Source organism: Triturus cristatus, chromosome 10 (genome assembly GCF_964204655.1).
Source record: "Triturus cristatus chromosome 10, aTriCri1.1, whole genome shotgun sequence".
NCBI lineage: Eukaryota > Metazoa > Chordata > Amphibia > Caudata > Salamandridae > Triturus > Triturus cristatus.
Genome location: NC_140593.1, coordinates 555,282,420 through 555,307,236, shown reverse-complemented (window position 1 = coordinate 555,307,236; position 24,817 = coordinate 555,282,420). Strand labels below are relative to the sequence as shown.

Genomic DNA, 24,817 nt, shown 5'->3' with positions numbered 1-24,817 from the left:
GGTTGGGTGAGTGGTTGGGTGAGTGGTTGGGTGAGTGGTTGGGTGAGTGGTTGGGTGAGTGGTTGGGTGAGTGGTTGGGTGAGTGGTTGGGTGAGTGGTTGGGTGAGTGGTTGGGTGAGTGGTTGGGTGAGTGGTTGGGTGAGTGGTTGGGTGAGTGGTTGGGTGAGTGGTTGGGTGAGTGGTTGGGTGAGTGGTTGGGTGAGTGGTTGGGTGAGTGGTTGGGTGAGTGGTTGGGTGAGTGGTTGGGTGAGTGGTTGGGTGAGTGGTTGGGTGAGTGGTTGGGTGAGTGGTTGGGTGAGTGGTTGGGTGAGTGGTTGGGTGAGTGGTTGGGTGAGTGGTTGGGTGAGTGGTTGGGTGAGTGGTTGGGTGAGTGGTTGGGTGAGTGGTTGGGTGAGTGGTTGGGTGAGTGGTTGGGTGAGTGGTTGGGTGAGTGGTTGGGTGAGTGGTTGGGTGAGTGGTTGGGTGAGTGGTTGGGCGAGTGGTTGGGTGAGTGGTTGGGTGAGTGGTTGGGCGAGTGGTTGGGCGAGTGGTTGGGCGAGTGGTTGGGCGAGTGGTTGGGCGAGTGGTTGGGCGAGTGGTTGGGCGAGTGGTTGGGTGAGTGGTTGGGTGAGTGGTTGGGTGTGTGTGGGGGGGGGTGGTTGTGTGTGTGGGGGGGTGGTTGTGTGTGTGGGGGGGTGGTTGTGTGTGTGGGGGTGGTTGTGTGTGTGGGGGGGTGGTTGTGTGTGTGGGGGGGGGGTTGTGTGTGTGGGGGTGTGTGTGTGTGTGGGGGGTGTGGTTGTGTGTGTGTGGTTGTGTGTGTGTGGGGGGGGTGTGTGTGGGGGGTGTGGTTGAGTGTGTGTGGTTGTGTGTGTGGGGGTGTGTGGTTGTGTGTGTGTGGTTGTGTGTGTGCGTGGGGGTGTGTGGTTGTGTGTGTGTGGGGGGTGTGGTTGTGTGTGTGGGGGGGTGTGGTTGTGTGTGTGGGGGGGTGTGGTTGTGTGTGTGTGGGGGGGTGTGGTTGTGTGTGTGTGGGGGGGTGTGGTTGTGTGTGTGGGGGGGTGTGGTTGTGTGTGTGGGGGGGTGTGGTTGTGTGTGTGTGGGGGGGTGTGGTTGTGTGTGTGTGGGGGGGTGTGGTTGTGTGTGTGTGGGGGGTGTGGTTGTGTGTGTGTGGGGGGTGTGGTTGTGTGTGTGTGGGGGATGTGGTTGTGTGTGTGTGGGGGGGTGTGGTTGTGTGTGTGCGGGGGGTGTGGTTGTGTGTGCGGGAGGGTGTGGTTGTGTGTGCGGGGGGGGTGTGGTTGTGTGTGCGGGGGGGGTTTGGTTGTGTGTGGGGGGGGTTTGGTTGTGTGTGCGGGGGGTGTGGTTGTGTGTGCGGGGGGTGGTTGTGTGGTTGTGTGTGTGTGGTTGGGGGTGCGAGTGGTTGGGGTGCGAGTGGTTGGGGTGCGAGTGGTTGGGGTGCGAGTGGTTGGGGTGCGAGTGGTTGGGGTGCGAGTGGTTGGGGTGCGAGTGGTTGGGGTGCGAGTGGTTGGGGGTGCGAGTGGTTGGGGGTGCGAGTGGTTGGGGGTGCGAGTGGTTGGGGGTGCGAGTGGTTGTGTGTGTGTGTGTGAGTGGTTGTGTGTGTGTGTGAGTGGTTGTGTGTGTGGTTGTGTGAGAGTGGGAGTGGTTGTGTGTGGTTGTGTGGGAGTGGTTGTGTGTGGTTGTGTGAGAGAGAGTGGTTGTGTGTGTAGTTGTGTGAGAGAGTGGGCGAGAGTGAGTGGGCGAGAGTGGTTGTGGGCGAGAGTGGTTGTGGGTGGGTGTGTGTGGTTGTGTGTGGTTGTGGGTGTGTGATTACACATCACATAATTACACTGTACTCTGTGCAACATAAATACACACATTTCACACAAGTTCGTACTATATAAAAAAAAAACTAAAATAAACCAATTGCAATGCAATAGGTTTCACATTACTGAATCTTTGAGCTGCTATTGGTGTTGCATTATTATTAGCAATGCCAACAGCTCAAACTTTAATAATGCGAGACCTATTGCATTGAAAATGCTGGTTTTCTTTATTACGTATTCATCAAAGTCCTGCATCTCTGTTAATACTCACCAATTTGTTCTTTGCCTCCTCGAAAGCTGTACTAGACTTCATCTTCTCCTCAAGTTCTGCAATTTCCTGGTTCAATATCACTATCATCTCTCTGACAGTTTCAACAATGAGAATCATCTAATCTCTGGAGCAATGATTTGCAATTTGGGACCCTCTCTCCTGAAATGTTCGTACCTCCACAAATACGGCTGGAACATTCTTCACCCTTAATCCTGATGGTATCACACCTACTCGTAAATACTCAAGCATAAAGTGGGAATGTGATTCCATTCTTTTTGCTTTCTTCTTCATATTAAAAAGTTTGGTCCACTCACAAGTGCCACATTTCGTCAGTAACGAGAGGAAGTGGAAGCGGCCGCGGCCAGAAGCTATAAGGTAAGTATAAATCCATGCCATAGGGAGGTTTTAAAACTAGAGCAAACCCGTAGACTTTATTTTGTGTTGCAAATTAAGCAAGCTCACTGAGAAAGTATGTAAAGAGAGCTCAGGGAGGTTTTGGAACTAAAAGCAAACTGGTAGGCTGTTTATGTTGTGTTTTCTTTTAAATGTAGCAATTACATCGAGCTGTGTCCGTTAGACTGGTAAAACGGAACTAGGAAACCAGTCTGCCCGCAGCTATTTAATTTATACAATTCACTGCCACGTTTGAACTGCTTCTGCCTCTAAATATTAATACTTATATAGTGGAATATGGAATCTATGCAGCCCCCATTTATCTAATTTATTTTAAGTGGCACAATAGAACTGCTTCTTAAAATTGGTGTATGTTAATAGTAATATGAAATAACAGCATGGGATGTAATGCAAGTTTAATGAGTCTGCTCTTGCTGCTCGGCTGCGACATACGGAAGGCAGGCAACTATGTAACAATTGCAATGAGGAAGTTACTTGCTGTCCACTTGGCTAGCGGAACGCGAGACCAAGCTATTAGGTCTTCTCTATAGATAGGAAAAACAGACAGCAATTGAGCTGTCTAACGTCCAAGTTTGATTATTAGACAGAGCATACAGTGAAGATAACCATGTAGATTAAAAATGGTACATCACTTGTGTGGGTGGGCCAAGTGCCCGTGACAGGCAAGGGCCCAAAACGTACTGTTGAGACATCACAATTACCTAGCACAAACCAACGTAGTTTTGCAAGGGGGGTCACCTGGGTTTTGGCCCCCGGGTTTGGCAGCTATCTAAGGAAACCTGCCAAATGTTTTCCTTCCCAGAAGCTCAAATTTAGCTGGGGAGGGGAAACAATTTTCCACATATTTCTGTGTGGGATCGCAGTGCGGGCACAAATATGTGCTAGATGGCCGCCGAGCCAGGGGGAAAAAAGGTGACATCATTATATTCCTCAAGCCGCGCAGGACATACCTCTCTGGACTTCCCTGGGTGTCCAGGTTTCAGAAATGTGTGGGTTTGGTAGGTTTCCCTGGATGGCCGCCTAACCCAGGGCCATAAACCCAGGTAACCCCCCTTGCAAAACCAGGTAGTTTTGTGATCGGTAATTTTGATGTGTCCTCAATACGTTTTGGGCCCTTGCCTGTCAGCGGTACTTGGCCCTCCCATACAAGTGAGGTACCATTTTTAAATCGGGAGACTTTGGAGATTGCGGGGTTGGTGAAAGTTTCCGGATCGACACAGATTTCAGAACGTTCCAATGTGAAGAAAATGTGTTTTTTTGACAAAGTTTGAGATTTGCAAGGGATTCTGGGTAACAGAATCTAGTGAGAGCCACACAAATCATCCCATCCTGGATTCCCCTGGGTGTCTAGTTTTCAAAAATGTTTAGGTTTTCTAGGTTTCTGTTAGACCCGGCCTTCTGGCATGGCCATCCCTGACCCCTAGCCACACCTCCTGACCCGTACACCTCATTCAGTCCCTCAGTACACGGCCTAGCCGGTCCTGCCCGCCAGGACCCACACACACCCGACCCGACTTCCCTGTCCGTGCCCTCACTCTTCCCAGCACCACAGGGCCCGCGTGCCCACTTCATGCACCTACGATGGCCGCCCGGCCCCAGCACAAGCCAGGCCTAGAGGCGCCGCCCCGGCTGGGGAACCTCGCACTCCCATGGAGTGAGAGAGGGAGGAGCAGTTTCCATAGCTGTTAGAAGGTGACCCCAGAGGAGTCAGGGAGGTTACCTGAACACCCTGAGACCTACCCTCGGGGTATCGTAGCCGGGCACTGGCGGGAGACTCCTCAGGGGGAAGAGTCTCGTATCTAGGATCGCACACACGGCACCACACGACAAAGGGACACCACACGGTAGGTTCTTGGGAACAGATCTTATCTATTCAGCTTCGTCAGATCTTTATGATCACCAAGGTAGCGATGTACAAATTGAGCACGGGCTCAGAGAGTCTCGGTAGGGAAGGGGGTAGGGGGTAGCGGGACAGTCTTTGGGGATCCGGATAGATGCAGGGGCGTACCCAGCGCACAGCTCACAATCCTCGAGCCAGGGGACACGCCGTGGTCCAGGAGTCTTCAGGGGCCGCGAGTCACTCAGCGGGCTCAAGCACAAGTACGGAGGTCTGACGATCTTCAGGGGAGCCGCGAGTCACTCAGCAGGGCTCAAGCACAAGTTCGGAGGTCTTACGATCTTCAGGGGAGCCGCGAGTCACTCAGCAGGGCTCAGAGGTTCCAAGGTTGCAAGGGAGCCGCGACCACGTCAGCAGGGCTCTCGTCGTCCAGAGTCGAATCTGTCAGATAGCACCAGAGCACCCCTTGATATAGGTCAACTCCTCTTTGATGTCCGGGGTGCGTGTAGGCAGGTGCCTTAGTGCCTGGGGGCCGCTCGTTGGAGTTTCCTGCCATGTTGTCCTTTGATCCTTTCAGGGCCGGGTCGGGAGGAGTCCCAGACACCCAGCAGGCGTGGAGCCAGCCCTCAGGGAGGCCAGAGGGCCGATCGAAACCCATCTCCTGAGGGGAGGCCAGAGGTGTGATGGAAACGGCTCCTCCCTCTCTCATTCTATGGGAGCGGGATGTTCCCCAGCCGGGGTGGCGCCTCTAGGCCTGGGTTGTGCTGGGGCCGGGCGGCCATCGTAGGTGCAGGAAGTGGGCACGCGGGCCCAGTGGTGCTGGGAAGAAGGAGGGCACGGACAGGAAGTCCGGGTCGGGTGTGTGTGGGTCCTGGTGGCCAGGACCGGCTAGGCCGTGTACTGAGGGTCTGAATGAGGTGTACGGGTCAGGGGGTGTGGCCAGGGGTCAGGGATGGCCATGCAATGGGGCCGGGTCTAACACGCGTCCCCCCCCCAGCTGAAAGCCGGAGAGAACTACCCATCCTCTTGGGGGCTCTCTTCGCTGAGGCGGAAGAACCGGGAGAGGCCGTCAGCGTTGGCGTGGGCGTGGTCAGTACCAGGGCGGTGCTCTACGGTGAAATCCATCCCCTGGAGGGAGATTGACCACCGCAATAGTTTGGGGTTTTCCCCTCGCATCTGCATGAGCCATCGCAGGGGGCGATGGTCGGTTTGGACTTTGAAGTGGGTGCCGAACAGATAGGGTCGGAGTTTCTTGAGGGCCCAGACTACGGCGAACGCCTCACGTTCAATGGTGCTCCATTTTCGTTCTCTGGGTAACAGCCTTCGGCTGAGGAAGGCTACGGGCTGGTCTAGGCCTTGGTCATTCACCTGCGACAGGACTGCCCCAATGCCATGCTCGGAGGCATCGGTTTGTACCACAAACTCCTTGGAGTAGTCGGGGGCCTGGAGCACGGGGGGGGGGGGGAAGTACACATGGCCGCTTTCAGGGCATCGAATGCCTCCTGGCAGGCAGAGGTCCACTGCACTTTCTTGGGCTGTTTCTTGGACTTGAGTTCCGTGAGGGGACCGACAAGGCTGCCGTACCCCCGGATGAATCTCCGGTAGTAGCCGGTGAGGCCCAGAAAGGCTCGGACCTCCGTTTGGGTCGTGGGTGGTTCCCAGGCTAGGATGGCGTCGATCTTAGGCTGTAGAGGGGCGACCTGCCCGCTTCCGACTTGGTGCCCTAGGTAGACCACCGAACCTTGCCCAATCTGACATTTGCTGGCTTTTACTGTGAGGCTTGCCTGGCGCAGGGCCGTTAGCACCCTCTGGAGGTGCTGACTCCATTCGGAACTGAAAACCGAGATATCGTCCAGATATGCGGCGCTGAACTTCTCCAGCCCGGCCAGAACTCTATTTACCAGTAGCTGGAAGGCGGCCGGGGCATTTTTCATACCGAAGGGCATCACGCGAAAGCGATAGTGCCCATCCGGGGTGGAGAAGGCGGACCGCTCCTTGGCTCCTTCTGGGAGCGCAATTTGCCAGTACCCGCAGGTTAGATCGAATGTGCTGAGAAAAATGAGCCGACCCGAGACGCTCGTCTGCTCGGGGAATGGGGTGAGCGTCGGCTCGGGTGACTTCATTGAGTCCCCGGTAGTCCACACAGAATCGAAGTTCTGGGGCGACACCGGGGGCCGCTGCTTTCGGGACCAGTACCACAGGGCTGGAGGGTTCGATCACTCCCAAGGTCAACATCTTCGAGACCTCGGCCTGAATGCAGGACCGGACTCGATCAGGGACTCGGTAGGCTCATTGCTTCACCGGCGGGCTGTCTGTCTCCGGTGTCCACATCATGGACACACCAGTCGGTGACCTTGGGGACGAGAGAGAATAAGTCGGGGAACTGCCCTAAGAGCTGGCGGCAGTCCTCGCGTTGCTGGGACGTGAGGGATGGAGAGAGGTTCACTCCTTCCACGGAGCCATCCTTCTCCTGGGTACACAGGAGGTCAGGGAGGGGGTCTGACTCCTCCTCGTCCCCGTCATCGGTGGCCAGCAGCAGACCCAGCTCCGTCCGCACGAAGTGGGGTTTGAGGCGGTTCACGTGAAGGACCCGAAGGGGGTCCCGAGGGGACTGGACGTCCACCAAGTACGTGACCGGGCTCTTCCGCTCGACGACTTTGAAGGGCCCGGTCCATTTATCCTGGAGGGTGCAAGGTTTCACAGGGGCCATGACCCATACCTGCTGGCCCGGCTGGAACTCGACCAGAGTGGCATTCTGGTCGTACCAGCGCTTCAGTTCCTCCTGGCTCGCCTCCAGGTTGGCCTCGGCCAGTTCTCGAAATTTCCTTGTCTGGTTTCGGAGGGTCAGTACGTATCGGAACACATCTCGGGTGGGGCCTCGGGGCGCCGCCTCCCATCCTTCCTTGACCAGGCTGAGGGGCCCCCGGACGGGGTGCCCGTAGAGTAACTCAAAGGGGCTGAACCCCAAGGACTTCTGGGGAACTTCCCAGTAGGCGAACAAGAGGCAGGGGAGCAGGACGTCCCACTTACGCCGGAGGGGCTCTTCTAGGCCCGCGATCATTCCCTTCAGAGTCCGGTTAAACCGCTCTACTAGGCCATTTCCTTGGGGGTGGTACGGTGTGGTGAACTTATAGGACACTCCACATTGTTGCCACAGGGACGTCATGTATTTTGAGATAAAGTTCGACCCGCGATCGCTTACGACCTCGCGGGGAAAAGATCCCCATCAGCGCCCGGCCTACCACGGGGGCGGTGATGGTGCGCAGGGGAATGGCCTCCGGGTATCAGGTGGCATGGTCCACTAGGACGAGGATGAAGCGGTGACCTTGTGAGGTTGGGGGGTCCAGTGGCCCCACGATGTCGATCCCGACCCGCTCGAACGGGGTATTGACGACCGGGAAATGTTGGAGGGGAGCCTTGCGCTTTCCTCCACTTTTTCCACCAGCCTGGCACGTAGGACAGGACTTGCAGTGGGTTTCTACATCTGCTTTCATTTTAGGCCAGTAAAAGTGAGTCACTAGGCGGCTGTAGGTTGTGTCTTGGCCCAAGTGGCCTGCGAGGGGGACATCGTGAGCCAAGCCCAGGAGGAAGTCTCGGAAGCGTAGGGGTACCACCAGCACCCGGGCTGATCCTAGCTCCACCGCCTTCTGCTCGCTGTACAAAAGGTCATTTTCCCAATATAGCCGGTGTGTTCCAGATTGGTTGCCCGCGGCTTGGGCCTCGGCTTGCTGCCGGAGTCCGACCAGGGAGGGACAGGTGGCTTGCTCCTGGCAGAACTCCTCTCGGGAGGGGCCTCCCTTGTGGCGCCACTGAACCAACTCGGGCAGATCGCCTAACTCTGCGATCTGTGCGGGGTCGGACGGTAGGGGTTCGTTGCTGGTGACCGATTCTCCACGTGGGGAGATGTGGGGGACCTCGGCTGGGACAATCCTGTCCTCGTTGGTAGGTGCGTCTTCGGCTTCCCCACGGGGGGGGACAGTCGGGCCGCCATAGATCGGGTGGTGGCGCACACCCACTCGGGGAGACCCATCATCCCTAGGTGGGCCTTGCGCTCGACTTGCTTCCAGGGAGAACTTTCTAGGTCATTCCCCAGGAGACAGTCGACCGGCTGGGAGGTTCTCACTGCTACTTTCAATTTTCCGACCACTCCGCCCCATTCAAAAGGCACCAGGGCTACCTTACAGAGACTCTCAGTGTTGTCGGCTGTAATTACAGGGCAAAATAGGTTGGGGAGGATCTGGTCTTCGTGGACTAAGTGGCTGAGGACACCGGTGATGCTCGCCCCGGTGTCACGAAGGGCCTCTACCTGTTGGCCATTGATCGTCACTAGCAGCCCATATTTCTTCGTGTTGGAGGGCAGGAGGCTCCCAGGGACCATTTCTCTGTCTCCTAATGATACTAAGGCCATGGCGGCGGGTTCCCATTCTACGGTCTCCTCCATCTCCACCCCTAGGGCTATGTTGGCTATCTGTCTGGCGGGGGGGCTGTAGTGGGGACACGCGGGGCCATGGGGCATTCGGGGTCATTGGCGTAATGGCCGGGCTTCTGGCAACGGAAACAAGTGATGGTCACCCGGTGCCCCCGTCTCACGGGTGGACCCGATACAGCTGGTGGGGGTGCCGGGAAGTGTGGAGGTTGGCTTTTCGGGGGACTGGACTGGGGTTCCCTCTGCCCTCCCTGGTTCCCCCCCCCCCCTCTCTCGCGGGGTGGTCCCTGACTGGCTCGGGGGTATTCTCCTACAGGGCCCCGGGAGACCCGGGTTTTGGTCCAACGATCGGCTTCGACAGCCAGCTTCCTCGGATCCGTGAGCTTGCTGTCGAGTAGATGCTGGCGTAGCTCCACAAAGCAGTTCGCCGCCAGGTGTTCCCATAACATGAGGTCAGTCAGTTCGTCCAGGGTGGTTACTTTGCTGCCCTTAATCCACCCGTTGAATGCACGGCTGAAAAAGTTCACATACTCCACCCACGTGGTGCCGGGGATCTTCTTGCAGTCCCGGAACCGCTGGCGGTACATCTCCGGGGTGAGGCCGTACCTCGTGAGGAGGGCCTCCTTCATGTGGCTGTAGGAGGTCTGCATGGAGAATGGTAGGTCGAGCAGGGTGTCTCTCCCTTCGCTCAAAAATCGGCCCCACAACCCGGCCCCCCAATCTTTCTGCGGGACTCGGTGGGAGGTCATGTCGACCTCATAGGCCTTGAACCACTGTTGGATGTCATCGATCTTGTAATATTCCTTGACCACATCTTTGGGGATGTGGACCTTCCGTTCCACCTGTGGTGGCACCCCCCGGTTCTCTGGGGGTCGAGTTTCTTCGCTTCTTGCCTTGAGCTCGATTTCTTTCAAGCTTCGTTCGTGCTCCAGTTGAAGTCTTCGTCCTTCGTGCTCTCGTTGGAGTTTCTTCTCTTCTAGCTCGCCTTGTACTCGCATCTCTTTCACTGCTAGTTTTTTCTCAGCTAATTTCAACTCGCCCTCAATTTTCAGTTTGGCCAGTTAGAGTTCGTGATTACGGCTTCTCTCTCTGTCTGCGAGTTCTTCCGGGGATAGACCCCAGTCTGGTACAAAGCTTCGTACCTGGTTGCTGCTGCTTTCTCTTGGGGAGAGTCCAGCTTCGTCATGGAGCTCCACCGCTCCTTCTGGGCGGGGGGCTCCGGATTCCACCGAAGCTTTCAGTGCCTTCTGCATATCTTCTTTGGGGTTGAGACCAGTGGTAGCAATTTTTAGTTCTTTGCAGAATTGCTTCAGTTCTTTGTGCGTGTACTCTTCCAGTTGTTCCGCCTGGAACACAGCACTCGCGTTGGTTTCTGTGAGGCTCATGGCGTTTTCTTCTGCCGTTTTTGCCGGTGGTGCGTCCACTGCTTATAGTACGATCTCTAGATGATGGGCCCGAATCCCGTCGCTTGCCACCAATGTTAGAAGGTGACCCCAGAGGAGTCAGGGAGGTTACCTGAACACCCTGAGACCTACCCTCGGGGTATCGTAGCCGGGCACTGACGGGAGACTCCTCAGGGGGAAGAGTCTCGTATCTAGGATCGCACACACGGCACCACACGACAAAGGGACACCACACGGTAGGTTCTTGGGAACAGATCTTTATCTATTCAGCTTCGTCAGATCTTTATGATCACCAAGGTAGCTATGTACAAATTGAGCACGGGCTCAGAGAGTCTCGGTAGGGAAGGGGGTAGCGGGACAGTCTTTGGGGATCCGGATAGATGCAGGGGCGTACCCAGCGCACAGCTCACAATCCTCGAGCCGGGGGACACGCCGCGGTCCAGCCGGACCAGGAGTCTTCAGGGGCCACGAGTCACTCAGCGGGCTCAAGCACAAGTTCGGAGGTCTTACGATCTTCAGGGGAGCCGCGAGTCACTCAGCAGGGCTCTCGTCGTCCAGAGTCGAATCTGCAGGATAGCCCCAGAGCACCCCTTGATATAGGTCAGGTCCTCTTTGATGTCCGGGGTGCGTGTAGGCAGGGGCCTTAGCGCCTGGGGGCCGCTCGTTGGAGTTTCCTGCCATGTTGTCCTTTGATCCTTTCAGGGCCGGGTCGGGAGGAGTCCCAGACACCCAGCAGGCGTGGAGCCAGCCCTCAGGGAGGCCAGAGGGCCGATCGAAACCCATCTCCCGAGGGGAGGCCAGAGGTGTGATGTAAACGGCTCCTCCCTCTCTCATTCTATGGGAGCGCGATGTTCCCCAGCCGGGGTGGCGCCTCTAGGCCTGGGTTGTGCTGGGGCCGGGCGGCCATCGTAGGTGCAGGAAGTAGGCACGCGGGCCCTGTGGTGCTGGGAAGATGGAGGGCACGGACAGGAAGTCCAGGTGGGGTGTGTGGGTCCTGGTGGGCAGGACAGGCTAGGCCGTGTACTGAATGAGGTGTACGGGTCAGGGGGTGTGGCCAGGGATGGCCATGCCACGAGGCCGGGTCTAACAATCGCACCTCTGGCCTCCCCTCGGGAGATGGGTTTCGATCGGCCCTCCGGCCTCCCTGAGGGCTGGCTCCACGCCTGCTGGGTGTCTGGGACTCCTCCCGACCCGGCCCTGAAAGGATCAAAGGACAACATGGCAGGAAACTCCAACGAGCGGCCCCCAGGCGCTAAGACCCCTGCCTACACGGACCCCGGACATCAAAGAGGAGTTGACCTATAACAAGGGGTGCTCTGGGACTATCTGGCAGATTCGACTCTGGACGACGAGAGCCCTGCTGACGTGGTCGCAGCTCCCTTGCAACCTTGGAACCTCTGAGCCCTGCTGAATGACTCGCGGCTCCCCAGAAGATTGTAAGACGTCCGAACTTGTGCTTGAGCCCTGCTGAGTGACTCGCGGCTCCCCTGAAGATCGTAAGACCTCCGAACTTGTGCTTGAGCCCTGCTGAGTGACTCGCGGCTCCTAACGACTCCCTCGGTCCGGCTGGACCGCAGCGTATCCCCCAGCTCGAGGATTGTGAGCTGTGCGTTGGGTACGCCCCTGCATTGATCCGGATCCCCAAAGACTGTCCCGCTTTCCCCTGTCCCTACCGAGACTCTCTGAGCCCGTGCTCTATTTGTACATCTCCACCTTGGTGATCATAAAGATCCGACGAAGTTGAGTAGATAAAAGATCTGTTCCCAAGAACCTACCGTGTGGTGTCTCTTTGGCGTGTGGTGCCGTGTGTGCGATCCTAGATACGAGATTCCTCCCCTGAGGAGTCTCCCGCCAGTGCCCGGCTACGTTACCCCGAGGGTAGGTCTCAGGCTGTTTGGGTAACCTCCCTGTCTCCCCTGGGGTCGCCTTCTAACATTGGTGGCAAGCGACGGGATTCGGGCCCATCATCTAGAGATCGTACCGTAAGCAGCTGACGCACTACCGGCAAAGACGGCAGAAGAAAACGCCATGAGTCTCACAGAAACCAACGCGAGTGCTGTGTTCCAGGCGGAACAACTGGAAGAGTACACGCACAAAGAACTGAAGCAATTCTGCAAAGAACTAAAAATCGCTACCACTGGTCTCAACACCAAAGAAGATATGCAGAAGGCACTGAAAGCTTGGGTGGAATCCGGAGCCCCCCACCCAGAAGGAGCGGTGGAGCTCCACAACGAAGCTGGACTCCCCCCCCCCCCCCCCCGAGAGAAAGCAGCAGCAACCAGGTACGAAGCTTCGTACCAGACGGGGGTCTATCCCCGGAAGAACTCGCAGACAGAGAGAGAAGTCGTAATCACGAATTCGAACTGGCCAAACTGAAAATTGAGGGCGAGTTGAAATTAGCTGAGAAGAAGCTAGCAGTGGAACAGATGCGAGTACAAGGCGAACTGGAAGAGAAGAAACTCCAACGAGAGCACGAAGGATGAAGACTTCAACTGGAGCACGAACGCAGCTTGAAAGAAATCGAGCTCAAGGCAAGGAGTGAAGAAGCTCGACCCCCGGAGAACCAGGGGGTGCCACCACCGGCGGAACAGAAGGTCCACATCCCCAAAGATGTGGTCAAGGAATATTACAAAAACGATGACATCCAACAATGGATCAAGGCCTACGAGGTCACCATGACCTCCCACCGAGTCCCGCAGAAAGATTGGGGGGCCGGGTTGTGGGGCCGATTTTTGAGCGAGGGGAGAGACACCCTGCACGACCTACCATCCTCCATGCAGACCTCCTACAGCCACATGAAGGAGGCCCTCCTCACAAGGTACGGCCTCACCCCGGAGATGTACCGCCAGCGGTTCCGGGACTGCAAGAAGATCCCCGGCACCACGTGGGTGGAGTATGTGAACTTTTTCAGCCGTGCATTCGACGGGTGGATTAAGGGCAGCAAAGTAACCACCCTGGACGAACTAACCGACCTTATGTTATGGGAACACCTGGCGGCGAACTGCTTTGTGGAGCTACGCCAGCATCTGCTCGACAGCAAGCTCACGGATCCGAGGAAGCTGGCTGTCGAGGCGGATCGCTGGACCAACACCCGGGTCTCCCGGGGCCCTGTAGGAGAATACCCCCGAGCCAGTCAGGGACCACCCCGCCAGAGCAGGGGGGGGGGAACCAGGGAGGGCAGAGGGAATCCCAGTCCAGTCCTCCGAAAAGCCAACCTCTGCACTTCCCGGCACCCCCACCAGCTGTATCCGGTCCACCCGTGAGACGGGGGCACCGGGTGACCATCACTTGTTTACGTTGCCAGAAGCCCGGGCATTGCGCCAATGAGCCCGAATGCCCCATGGCCCTGCGCGTCCCCACTACAGCCTCCCCAGCCAGACAGATAGCCAATGTAGCCCTAGGGGAGGAGATTGAGGAACCCGTAGAATGGGAACCCGCCGCCATGGCCTTGGTATCATTAGGAGACAGAGAAATGGTCCCTGGGAGCCTCCTGGCCTCCAACACGAAGAAATACGGGCAGCTAGTGACGATCAATGGCCAACAGGTAGAGGTCATTCGTGACACCGGGGCGAGCATCACCGGTGTCCTCAGCCACTTAGTCCACGAAGACCAGATCCTCCCCAATATATTTTGCCCTGTAATTGCAGCTGTCAACACTGAGAGTCTCTGTAAGGTAGCCCTGGTGCCTTTTGAATGGGGCGGAGTGGTCGGTAAATTGAAAGTAGCAGTGCGAACCTCCCAGCTGGTCAACTGTCTCCTGGGGAATGACCTGGAAAGTTCCTCCTGGCAGCAAGTCGTGCGCAAGGCCAACCTAGGGATGATAGGTCTCCCCGAGTGGGTGTGCGCCACCATCCGATCTATGGCGGCCCAACTGCCCCCCCTTGGGGAAGTCGAGGACGCACCGGCCAACGAGGACAGGATTGTCCCAGCCGAGGTCCCCCACATCTCCCCACGTGGAGAATCTGTCGCCAGCGACGAACCCCTACCATCCGACCCCGCACAGATCGCAGAGTTAGGCGATCTGCCCGAGTTGGCCCATTGGCGCCACGAGGCGGGCCCCTCCCGACAGGAATTCTGCCAGGAGCAAGCTACCTGTCCCTCCCTGGTCGGACCCCGGCAGCAAGCAGAGGCCCAAGCCGCGGGCAACCAATCTGGAACACACCGGCTATATTGGGAAAATGACCTTTTGTACAGCGAGCAGAAGTCAGTGGAGCTAGGATCAGCCCGGGTGCTGGTGGTACCCCTACGCTTCCGAGACTTCCTCCTGGGCTTGGCCCACGATGTCCCCCTCGCAGGCCACTTGGGCCAAGACAAAACCTACAGTCGCCTAGTGACTCACTTTTACTGGCCTAAAATGAAAGCAGATGTAGAAACCCACTGCAAGTCCTGTCCCACGTGCCAGGCTAGTGGGAAAAGTGGAGGAAAGCGGAAGGCTCCCCTCCAACCCTTCCCTGTCGTCCATACCCCGTTAGAACGGGTCGGGATCGACATCGTCGGGACCCTGGACCCCCCCCCAACCTCACAAGGTCACCGCTTCATCCTCGTCCTAGTGGACCATGCCACCCGATACCCGGAGGCCATTCCCTTACGCACCATCACCGCCCCCGTGGTGGGCTGGGCGTTGATGGGGATCTTTTCCCGTGTGGGTTTTCCCCGCGAGGTCGTAAGTGATCGCGGGACGAACTTTATCTCCAAATACATGACGTCCCTGTGGCAACAATGTGGAGTGTCCTATAAGTTCACCACACCGTACCACCCCCAAGGAAATGGCCTAGTAGAGCGGTTTATCCGGACTCTGAAGGGGATGATCGCGGGCCTGGAAGAGCCCCTCCGGCGCAAGTGGGACGTCCTGCTCCCCTGCCTTTTGTTCGCCTACCGGGAAGTTCCCCAGAAATCCTTGGGGTTCAGCCCCTTTGAGTTACTCTACGGGCACCCCGTCCGGGGGCCCCTCAGCCTGGTCAAGGAAGGGTGGGAGGCGGCGCCCCGAGGCACCCCCCCCCCCCCCCCGAGATGTGTTCTGATACGTTCTGACCCTCCGAAACCAGACTAGGAAGTTTTGAGAAATGGCCGAGGCCAACCTGGAGGCGAGCCAGGAAGAAATGAAGCGCTGGTACGACCAGAATGCCACTTTGGTCGAGTTCCAGCCGGGCCAGCAGGTATGGGTCATGGCCCCCGTGAAACCTTGCGCCCTCCAGGATAAATGGACCTGGCTCTTCCGCTCAACGACTTTGAAGGGCCAAGTCACGTACTTGGTGGACGTCCAGTCACCTCGGGACCCCCTTCGGGTCCTGCACGTGAACCACCTCAAGCCCCACTTCGTGCGGACGGAGCCGAGTCTGCTGCTGGCCACCGATGACGGTGCCGAGGAGGAGTCAGATCCCCTCCCTGACCTCCTGTGTACCAAGGAGAAGGATGGCTCCGTGGAAGGAGTGAACCTCTCTCCATCCCTCCCTTCCCAGCAACGCGAGGACTGCCGCCAGCTCTTAGGGCAGTTCCCCGACTTATTCTCTGTCGTCCCCAAAGTCACCGACTGGTGTGTCCATGACGTGGACACCGGAGACAGCCTGCCGATGAAGCAACGAGCCTACCGAGTCGCTGATCGAGTCCGGTCCTGCATTCAGGCCGAGGTCTCGAAGATGTTGACCTTGGGGGTGATCGAACCCTCCAGCCCTGTGGTACTGGTCCCGAAAGCAGCGGCCCCCGGTGTCGCCCCAGAACTCCGATTCTGTGTGGACTACCGGGGACTCAATGAAGTCACCCGAGCCGACGCTCACCCCATTCCCCGAGCAGACGAGCTCATTGACCGTCTCGGGTCGGCTCATTTCCTCAGCACATTCGATCTAACCTGCGGGTACTGGCAAATTGCGCTCACAGAAGGAGCCAAGGAGCGGTCCGCCTTCTCCACCCCGGATGGGCACTATCGCTTTCGCGTGATGCCCTTCGGGATGAAAAATGCCCAGGCCGCCTTCCAGCGACTGGTAAATAGAGTCCTGGCCGGGCTGGAGAAGTTCAGCGCCGCATATCTAGACGATATCGCGGTTTTCAGTTTCGAATGGAGTGAGCACCTCCAGCACCTCCAGAGGGTGCTAACGGCCCTGCGCCAGGCAGGCCTCACAGTAAAAGCCAGCAAGTGTCAGATTGGGCAAGGTTCGGTGGTCTACCTAGGGCACCGAGTCGGAAGCGGGCAGGTCGCCCCTCTGCAGCCTAAGATCGACGCCATCCTAGCCTAGGAACCACCCACTACCCAAACGGAGGTCCGAGCCTTTCTGGGCCTCACCGGCTACTACCAGAGATTCATCCGGGGGTACGGCAGCCTTGTCGGTGCCCTCACGGAACTCATGTCCAAGAAACAGCCCAAGAAAGTGCAGTGGACCTCTGCCTGCCAGGAGGCGTTCGATGCCCTGAAAGCGGCCATGTGTACTGCCCCCGTGCTCCAGGCCCCCGACTACTCCAAGGAGTTTGTGGTACAAACTGATGCCTCCGAGCATGGCATTGGGGCAGTCCTGTCACAGGTGAATGACCAAGGCCTAGACCAGCCCATAGCCTTCCTCAGCCGAAGGCTGTTACCCAGAGAACAGAAATGGAGCACCATTGAGCGCGAGGCGTTCGCCGTAGTCTGGGCCCTCAAGAAATTACGACCCTATCTGTTCGGCACCCACTTCAAAGTCCAATCCGACCATCGCCCCCTGCGATGGCTCATGCAGATGCGAGGGGAAAACCCCAAACTATTGCGGTGGTCAATCTCCCTCCAGGGGATGGATTTCACCGTAGAGCACCGCCCTGGTACTGACCACGCCAACGCTGACGGCCTCTCCCTGTTCTTCCGCCTCAGCAAAGAGAACCCCCAAGAGGATTGGTAGTTCTCTCCGGCTTTCAGCTGGGGGGGGGGGGGACGCGCGTTAGACCCGGCCTTGTGGTATGGCCATCCCTGACCCCTAGCCACACCTCCTGACCCGTACACCTCATTCAGTCCCTCAGTACACGGCCTAGCCGGTCCTGCCCGCCAGGACCCACACACACCCGACCCGGACTTCCCTGTCCGTGCCCTCCATCTTCCCAGCACCACAGGGCCCGCGTGCCCACTTCATGCACCTACGATGGCCGCCCGGCCCCAGCACAACCCAGGCCTAGAGGCGCCGTCCCGGCTGGGGAATCTCGCGCTCCCATGGAGTGAGAGAGGGAGGAGCAGTTTCCATCGCACCTCTGGCCTCCCCTCGGGAGATGGGTTTCGATCGGCCCTCCGGTCTCCCTGAGGGCTGGCTCCACGCCTGCTGGGTGTCTGGGACTCCTCCCGACCCGGCCCTGAAAGGATCAAAGGACAACATGGCAGGAAACTCCAACGAGCGGCCCCCAGGCGCTAAGACCCCTGCCTACACGGACCCCAGACATCAAAGAGGAGTTGACCTATAACAAGGGGTGCTCTGGGACTATCTGGCAGATTCGACTCTGGACGACGAGAGCCCTGCTGATGTGGTCGCGGCTCCCTTGCAACCTTGGAACCTCTGAGCCCTGCTGAGTGACTCGCGGCTCCCCTGAAGATCGTAAGACCTCCGAACTTGTGCTTGAGCCCTGCTGAGTGACTCGCGGCTCACCTGAAGATCGTAAGACCTCCGAACTTGTGCTTGAGCCCTGCTGAGTGACTCGCGGCTCCTAACGACTCCCTCGGTCCGGATGGACCGCAGCGTATCCCCCAGCTCGAGGATTGTGAGCTGTGCGTTGGGTACGCCCCTGCATTGATCCGGATCCCCAAAGACTGTCCCGCTTCACCCTGTCCCTACCGAGACTCTCTGAGCCCGTGCTCTATTTGTACATCTCCACCTTGGTGATCATAAAGATCCGACGAAGTTGAGTAGATAAAAGATCTGTTCCCAAGAACCTACCGTGTGGTGTCTCTGTCGTGTGGTGCTGTGTGTGCGATCTTAGATACGAGACTCTTCCCCTGAGGAGTCTCCCGCCAGTGCCCGGCTACGTTACCCCGAGGGTAGGTCTCAGGGTGTTCAGGTAACCTCCCTGTCTCCCCTGGGGTCCCCTTCTAACAGTTTCCCTAGGTGCTGGCAGAGCTAGGGTTCAAAATTCACAGTTAGGCACTTTGCTAAAAAGGGACAGTTTTCACTGTAAAAATGGAATAGCACTCGTTACAACGCATGCCATTACAATGCAAGTCGTTACAACAACGCATTGTTGCATCGCAAGCCATTGCAATGCAAGTCGTTATAATGACTTGCTGTGGGAGCGCGCTGGAGTTTGGAATAGTATCATTTACTATTCCAACTCCATTGTGTGCAACAGTAGGGAAGGTGTTGGATTGAAAATCCAACACCTTCTGCCCCCTACAGCAAGTCGTAACGACTTGTGTTGTAATGGCTTGCGTTGTAAACAAGTTGTAAACGTTGATCCACCGTAAAAATGTTTTGAGTCCACATTACGTTTTGGCGTATTTCCTATTGCAGGCACTACGCCTACCCACACAAGTGAGGTGCCATTTATCGGGAGACTTTGGGAAATGCGGGGTTAGTGGAATTTTGTGGATCCGCGCAGATTCCAGAACTTTCTATTACAGAAAGGAGGAAAAAAATGGTTGTTTTTTTAAAGAAGGTTTGCAAGGGATTCTGGGTAACAGAACCTGGTGAGAGCCACACAAGTCACCCCATCCTGAATTCCCCAGGATGTCTAGATTTCAAAAATGTATAGGTTTGCTACGTTTCCCTAGGTGCTAGCAGAGCTAGGCACTTTGCAAACAAAAGGTCAGTTTTCACTGTAAAAATCAGGTGTTCACACATTGCGTTTTGGGACGTTTCCTGTCGCGGACACTAGACCTACCCACACAAGTGAGGTAGCGTTTTTAATCGGGAGACTTGGGAGAAGGGGGGGGGACACACAATAGTAGAACAAGTGTTAATACCAATTGACTTTCTTTGCATTTCTGCCTTCCAAATTGTGAGACAATTTGTAAAAAAAGATGTCATTTTAAAAAATGACCTCTAATTCCCATGCTTGTATCGGTAGTCACAATTTTGGAGATGTGCAAAAAAACACTGCTTCTAAACTCCCTATTTTGTTCCCATTTCAGAAATATATTGGTGTCCTTGGTGTCTATTTTTCACTCTTTATATTTTACCAAAAGAATTGATATATACCCGGTACACAAAGAAAAAACCATTGCAAGACGCTGCTCAGTTATTGGCTCTCGGTTCCTCAGGTTCTTCGTGAACCTACAAGTCTTATATATCCCCACAACCTGAAGGGCCCTACAGCTGTAACGGTATATTGCTTAAAAAAAAATTGTCATATTTAAAAGTTACAGGTGAAAACGTTGGCACAACTCAATTTAAATTTTTTTGATTTTCAACCATTAATTTCTATAGGAAAACCTTTTAGGAGCTACACAATGACCCCTTGCAGAATTCAGAATTGTGTCTAGTTTTCAGAAATGCATAGCTTTCTGGGATCCATTATTGGTTTCACCTATTTCTACCACTAACTGGAAGGAGGTTGAAAGTGCAAAAAATGACGAAACTGTATAGAAAATGTCGGTTTTCTGATAAAAGTCTGCATGTCCCTGAAAGCTGAGAAGATGGTGATTTCAGCACCACCAACCCTTTTATTTGCAGGGAACAAACCAGATGCTTTCTTCTGCCGCAAATTTTTCCAATTTTATTTTATTTTATTTATTTTTTATTTTTTTTTTACAAAAAACCCAAAAATGTGCTAGATTTTTACTAATTTCTGGGTCCCCCTCAAGGGGAATCCACAAACCCTGGGTACCCTTAGAATCCTCTTGCTTTTGGGAAAAAAAGGACATACATTTGATGTGGATACTTTGTGGACAAAATGTTACAGGGGCCTAAGCGCAAACTACCCCAAATAGCCAGAAAAAGGGGCAGGGGGGAAGGCCTAGCAGCGAAGGGGTTAAATAACGCTTGTTTCCTATTCCGTTTTTGTGTAAAAACGCTGGCTCCTCACGGCATCACTCCATAGTACTCGGATGCACAGCTGCTTGCCAGCGTGTGCCTTACAAGACGGCAGCATCACACCCCAGCGCCAAGTTGCAAGCGGCCTCCTCTCTGCTCCTCGGCGTACACACCGAGTGCCAACATAGTATTATGGCCAAAAATGCACAGAGCGAAGACTTTCACAAAAGCTGTTTTTGCTAGAACCCGGTATGTTGGTCAATGGGGGTCCAATTATGTGTTTCATAGTTTTGCTGAGCACGCCTTAACATTGTGTTGACGGGCTTCTGCACTTTGGTGAGTCACTTTTGACGAAGTGTGGACTCAACCACACAAGAACCAGCACTCAGAATGTCATACTAGGAAAAATGTGAACAGGTGAAGCACCATCTCTACAATGCCAGTAATCTATCTCAGAGAGTGAGATCCATGCGCACATATCAAGGGTTAACAGGCAGATGCAAGATTGACGCCCATAATAACAGGGATGAGTCAGCCTTTAAACGTGTAAAATTAGTTATTTTCAGTTTGAATAAAATGGCACGGTTGTATGCAGGGCTTTAAGTGGGCCGGGTCTCACCGGGTCTGAGCACTGGCAGTTTTTTTTAAGGGGAACTCGAAACGGGTCTCTATCGGGCTGCGTTTTGTGCCCTGGCACAGGCGCTCCGTGTGTGTGTTTTTCCGGACTGCAGGCACATCGATGTGCACGCGCTGAGCGTTGTAGGGGGAAGGGAAATCCTTTAAAGAGAGTCGTTTTCTCTCTGGATTTCCCTTCTCTTTTTGAATCTCAGGGGCAGCAACATTGTGGTGTCACCACCAGGGCTTTAAGTGGAATTATTTTCAATATTATATACAAGCCATAGTTGCTGCTTATTCATCATATGCAACCATTGACAAAGCCAGTAGTCCTGACTTGTAGTGATGTGACTTGTATCATATCTGGACGCAACGACAGGAACAGCAAAACAAGTCGGGCGGCACACTGTGCTAAACCCAGATTTTTAGCTTAGGCGTTTGTAAGCCACGCCCTTAATTACATTGACTACGCCCCTTTGAGAGGACCCCCCCCCCCCCCCCCACACATACTTAAAGCCTTGGTTGTATGAAATTTAAGTATTGGATACAGTTACCTGTGCGCGATCAGCATGTCATGCACTCAATTCCTACAACACAAACGCAGCCTTTCATCTTTGTATATATATTTTGTCGTACTTATTAAACACAGCATATAGAAACAAATTAATACGTCAAGTACTAAAAAAATATTAATTTGGTAGTATCACCTGTTAACCATATATTACAAGGCAACTGAGTGAACTGGCTAAGTTATTTTCTAATAAATGCACGGGCTTCACCTCTTACAAATTTGCTGTCTTTATGTTCTACCCCACTCGTTGTTTCGCGAAAATAGGTATATACACCTTTTTCATTCATGCTACAGGCCCTTAATTTGATACTTCACACGTAGGACCTCTGTAGATATTTAATTAATAAATAAATAAATCACACAACACTTCCATTGCACTCTTTCTAAACAGGAGCCACAGGGATGTTCGTCACTGAGATCTGCGATAGGAAAAGATGGACTGGATTAAAGGCTTTTTAGCTTAATAGATCAGTCAAGACAGCGAAGGTTTACAGACCTGGCTCCAGGTAAAACGCTACCAATACCATAGCGCTCTTTACATCCAACACTCATTAAATCGATAAATCATTGGGGTAATCTAACGGAATCAAGCGTGGACTACAACTCCCACAATGCACCCATTAGTTAAATGAAAGTGCACTTCTTAGCCATCAAGGGATTGGGGGAAATGCGCAAACGCAGCAACTGTGACATCCAGACTGAGGAGCAGCCAGGGGCATAAGGGGGGGGGGGGGGGGGGTTGGCTTCAACTTTCGATATGCCCCTGGGAGCAGCGTGAACCAGCAGTAGGCCTTGCTCGAGTATGTCAATGCAATTCAAAATTAATACGCTATTATAGTCTGTCCAGTTCCTTTTCGTTGTCATAGAGACTAGCGCTATGAAGAGAAGGTCGTGCCTAAACATTTTCTTACCAGTTATGCGGCCACTGGCGAAGGAGACAGAACCATCCCGGACCACGGTTTATGTCCACGGTGTCCTGTGATGGGGGCCCGTGGGGGGGCGGAACTGCTTAGAAGAGCCTCTGCCTAGAAGCTCCGTTCGGCGGCAGCACCCGTAGCAGACGGCCCAGGCCTCCTCCTCTGAGATGGGCTCGCCGATACGCATTGGCAAGTTTCAAAACGGGGCCCTTTTCCGTCATCTTGCCACGGGACAGGGCATCAGCTCACGCGCTGCCTGTTTCTCCGACTCCTCCCGGAAGCCTGCGTCCCTCTCTTGCTCTTGGATTAACACAGGTGCATGCAATCCTGTCAATTGGGAGCGAGGCTCAGGCTGGTGCTCATCAGTAATGACCATGAGTGACTGACCGCCCTCTCCCGGACCCCTCCACTTCACCAAAGGTGGCGCAGGTCATGACTGGGTCTTCTGAGGAAAGATCCTAGGTGTAACTCATTTTCCCTTTCTGTTGACTCTGTTTCAATAGGAGGTGACCGTCTAAAGAATAAAATCCACGATAAAGAATAATACTGGAAGTTGCATTAGGCAAGGGGGTTTATTACGTGGTTCACATCGGGGGCGCTACTCGCACAAATAGCAGGGTTGGACTGGGATTAAAAATCGGCCTCGGCACGCTAAAAAAAGTGGCCCATATTGCCTTTCCACAAAACACCACTTCCGTAAAGTTTTATAAAAAGGGTGGGGGGGTGGGGTCTCTTACAGAGGCATGTTTTCTTAACTTTACTTAGATTAAAACAATGCACGTTTTAGTTCACACTGGCAGGGCCGGCTTTAGTGCTGGTGGCGCCCTGTGCGACAATGTTTGTTGGCGCACCCCCCCCCCCAATGACCACCTCCACCACGGATTCTCCCACTAGCATCCTTTAACAGTGACCAAGTCTCCATAACCACACTCTCTCAGATGCATTGAATTAGTTATATAGCGCCACTCATACCAGTGTAGGGTGTCCAAGCACTTTGCATCACACACACATTACACAGAGATAATCAATCATACGTGCGTAAATCAGTGTATAGGGAATGTTACATAAGCCAAAGGACTAAAAGTGTAGGAGTCACATGTCATCCATACTGGTAGGCAGTATAGTTTAAGAGTGCTTGGTGTGGAGAAGCACAAACGCAGAGTCGAAAAAGAAACAGCATAGTTGGGAGTTTTCGTAAAAATAAGAATCGATTTCAAGCCAAATTAACCCTTTTTGCAACATTAATCAATGTTCTAATAATGTATACTTTGCAGTGTGTATGCAGTTCTAGGATGAAAGTTAATAGCTCACTATTCTATATTAGGACTTTAAGTTATAAATTGCGAGTAACAAAAGGCTGTCTCTTTTGAAAGCAGTAACCTGCTGATCTGTTTACATCATACGCACTCTGTAATCTACTTGGTACACGCTCTTTGCAGCAGGCATATTAACCCTCTGCACTAACTTCACCTAAAAGTCAAAACCTCAACTACACAAAATGCTGATCTCTCTCCAGGAAGATAATTAATCACACCAGTTATCTTGACATTTATGTGAGGCCTGGTAATTGCCGGTGGAAAGAAACGCTGCAGCAGGTGCTTCAAAAGCATAATAAACTTTCAAACATGGCGCCTCCAGGAAGCCAGCACCCGGTGCGGTGGCACTGGTCGCACCGCCCTAAAGCCGGCCCTGCACACTGGTGAAACACACCTGAAAACAAGTAAGGCCATTTCTGCTCAGGCCCCCTGCCCTCGCTCCATGTGAATACATACATTAGTGGGCGGGCCCAGCTAGAGAAAGGGAGTGACACCTCTGCCCTTTCATAAAAGGGAGGTAATGGACGCACATCTGCCTCCAGAAATGCCACTCAGGCACCCACTGGGACGCTGGGGGCATCCGAACGGAGACACCACCCAAATCTGCCCCCCAGGCTGCCCAAAAAAGCAGCCCATAGCTGTAACTCGGATATCGCCCCTCGGCCATAGTGCCAGTATCGGCCACACTCACCAGCCGTCATGCAGCAACATACAGGTAACATAAATAATCCATCAAGACACCTTTTGGTGGAAAAAATTGCTGCAGATTTATTGGCATACCAAATATGCCAACATGGTGGGTTATCTTACAGGCGATCCAAAGGCAAGCCGCCCCTCGCGGCCTGCTACCTGATGGGCCAACTTGCATCGTGGCCTTAGCCAATCGGTGCTTAGCGGTTGTGGTGAGGGGATAGCCCCTCCCACTTCCGGTGAACCGTCGGTCCACCTCCTTACTCATGCCCCCCCTACAAGGGGCGGAGCGTTCAAGTGACCCCCGGTTGTACAGGTTTCCAACCGCCCGTAGGACAGACGGGGCGCCGTCGCACCTCAGGGTCCACCGCAAAGACTTCCTGGGGATATTAGGCCTCAGCACCCCTTGTGCTTCTGAAGAGGGTACCCCTGAGTACATTTCCGCCTCTGGATCGCCCTGTAACTCCGCCTGCAGCACAAATAAAAAAGATTAGAAAATCCTTCCCCCCCACCCTGAGTACGCCGGGTAAGCGGTAGGGAGGGAAACGGCATCAGGGTGAGGGACAAAGAGGCCGCCAGGTGGGGCCGAGTAGGACTGAACCAGGTATTTCGCGGGAGTGTGCGAGCATGGAAATACTATAGCTCACTAC

General features: G+C 54.6%; 1 protein-coding gene across 3 annotated transcripts in view; it reads right to left on the bottom strand.

Annotated features, from left to right (window-relative positions):
* Positions 1 to 22,631, bottom strand: part of LOC146789716 (tetratricopeptide repeat protein 21B-like) — a 514,157-nt gene extending 491,526 nt beyond the window's left edge. For all 3 annotated transcript variants that reach the window (XR_014970145.1, XM_085632051.1, XM_085632050.1), the window contains exon 1: positions 22,156 to 22,631. The gene's annotated coding sequence lies outside the window, so the exon portion shown is untranslated. The remainder of the gene's footprint in view (positions 1 to 22,155) is intronic.
* Between the last annotated feature and the right edge of the window lie 2,186 nt (positions 22,632 to 24,817).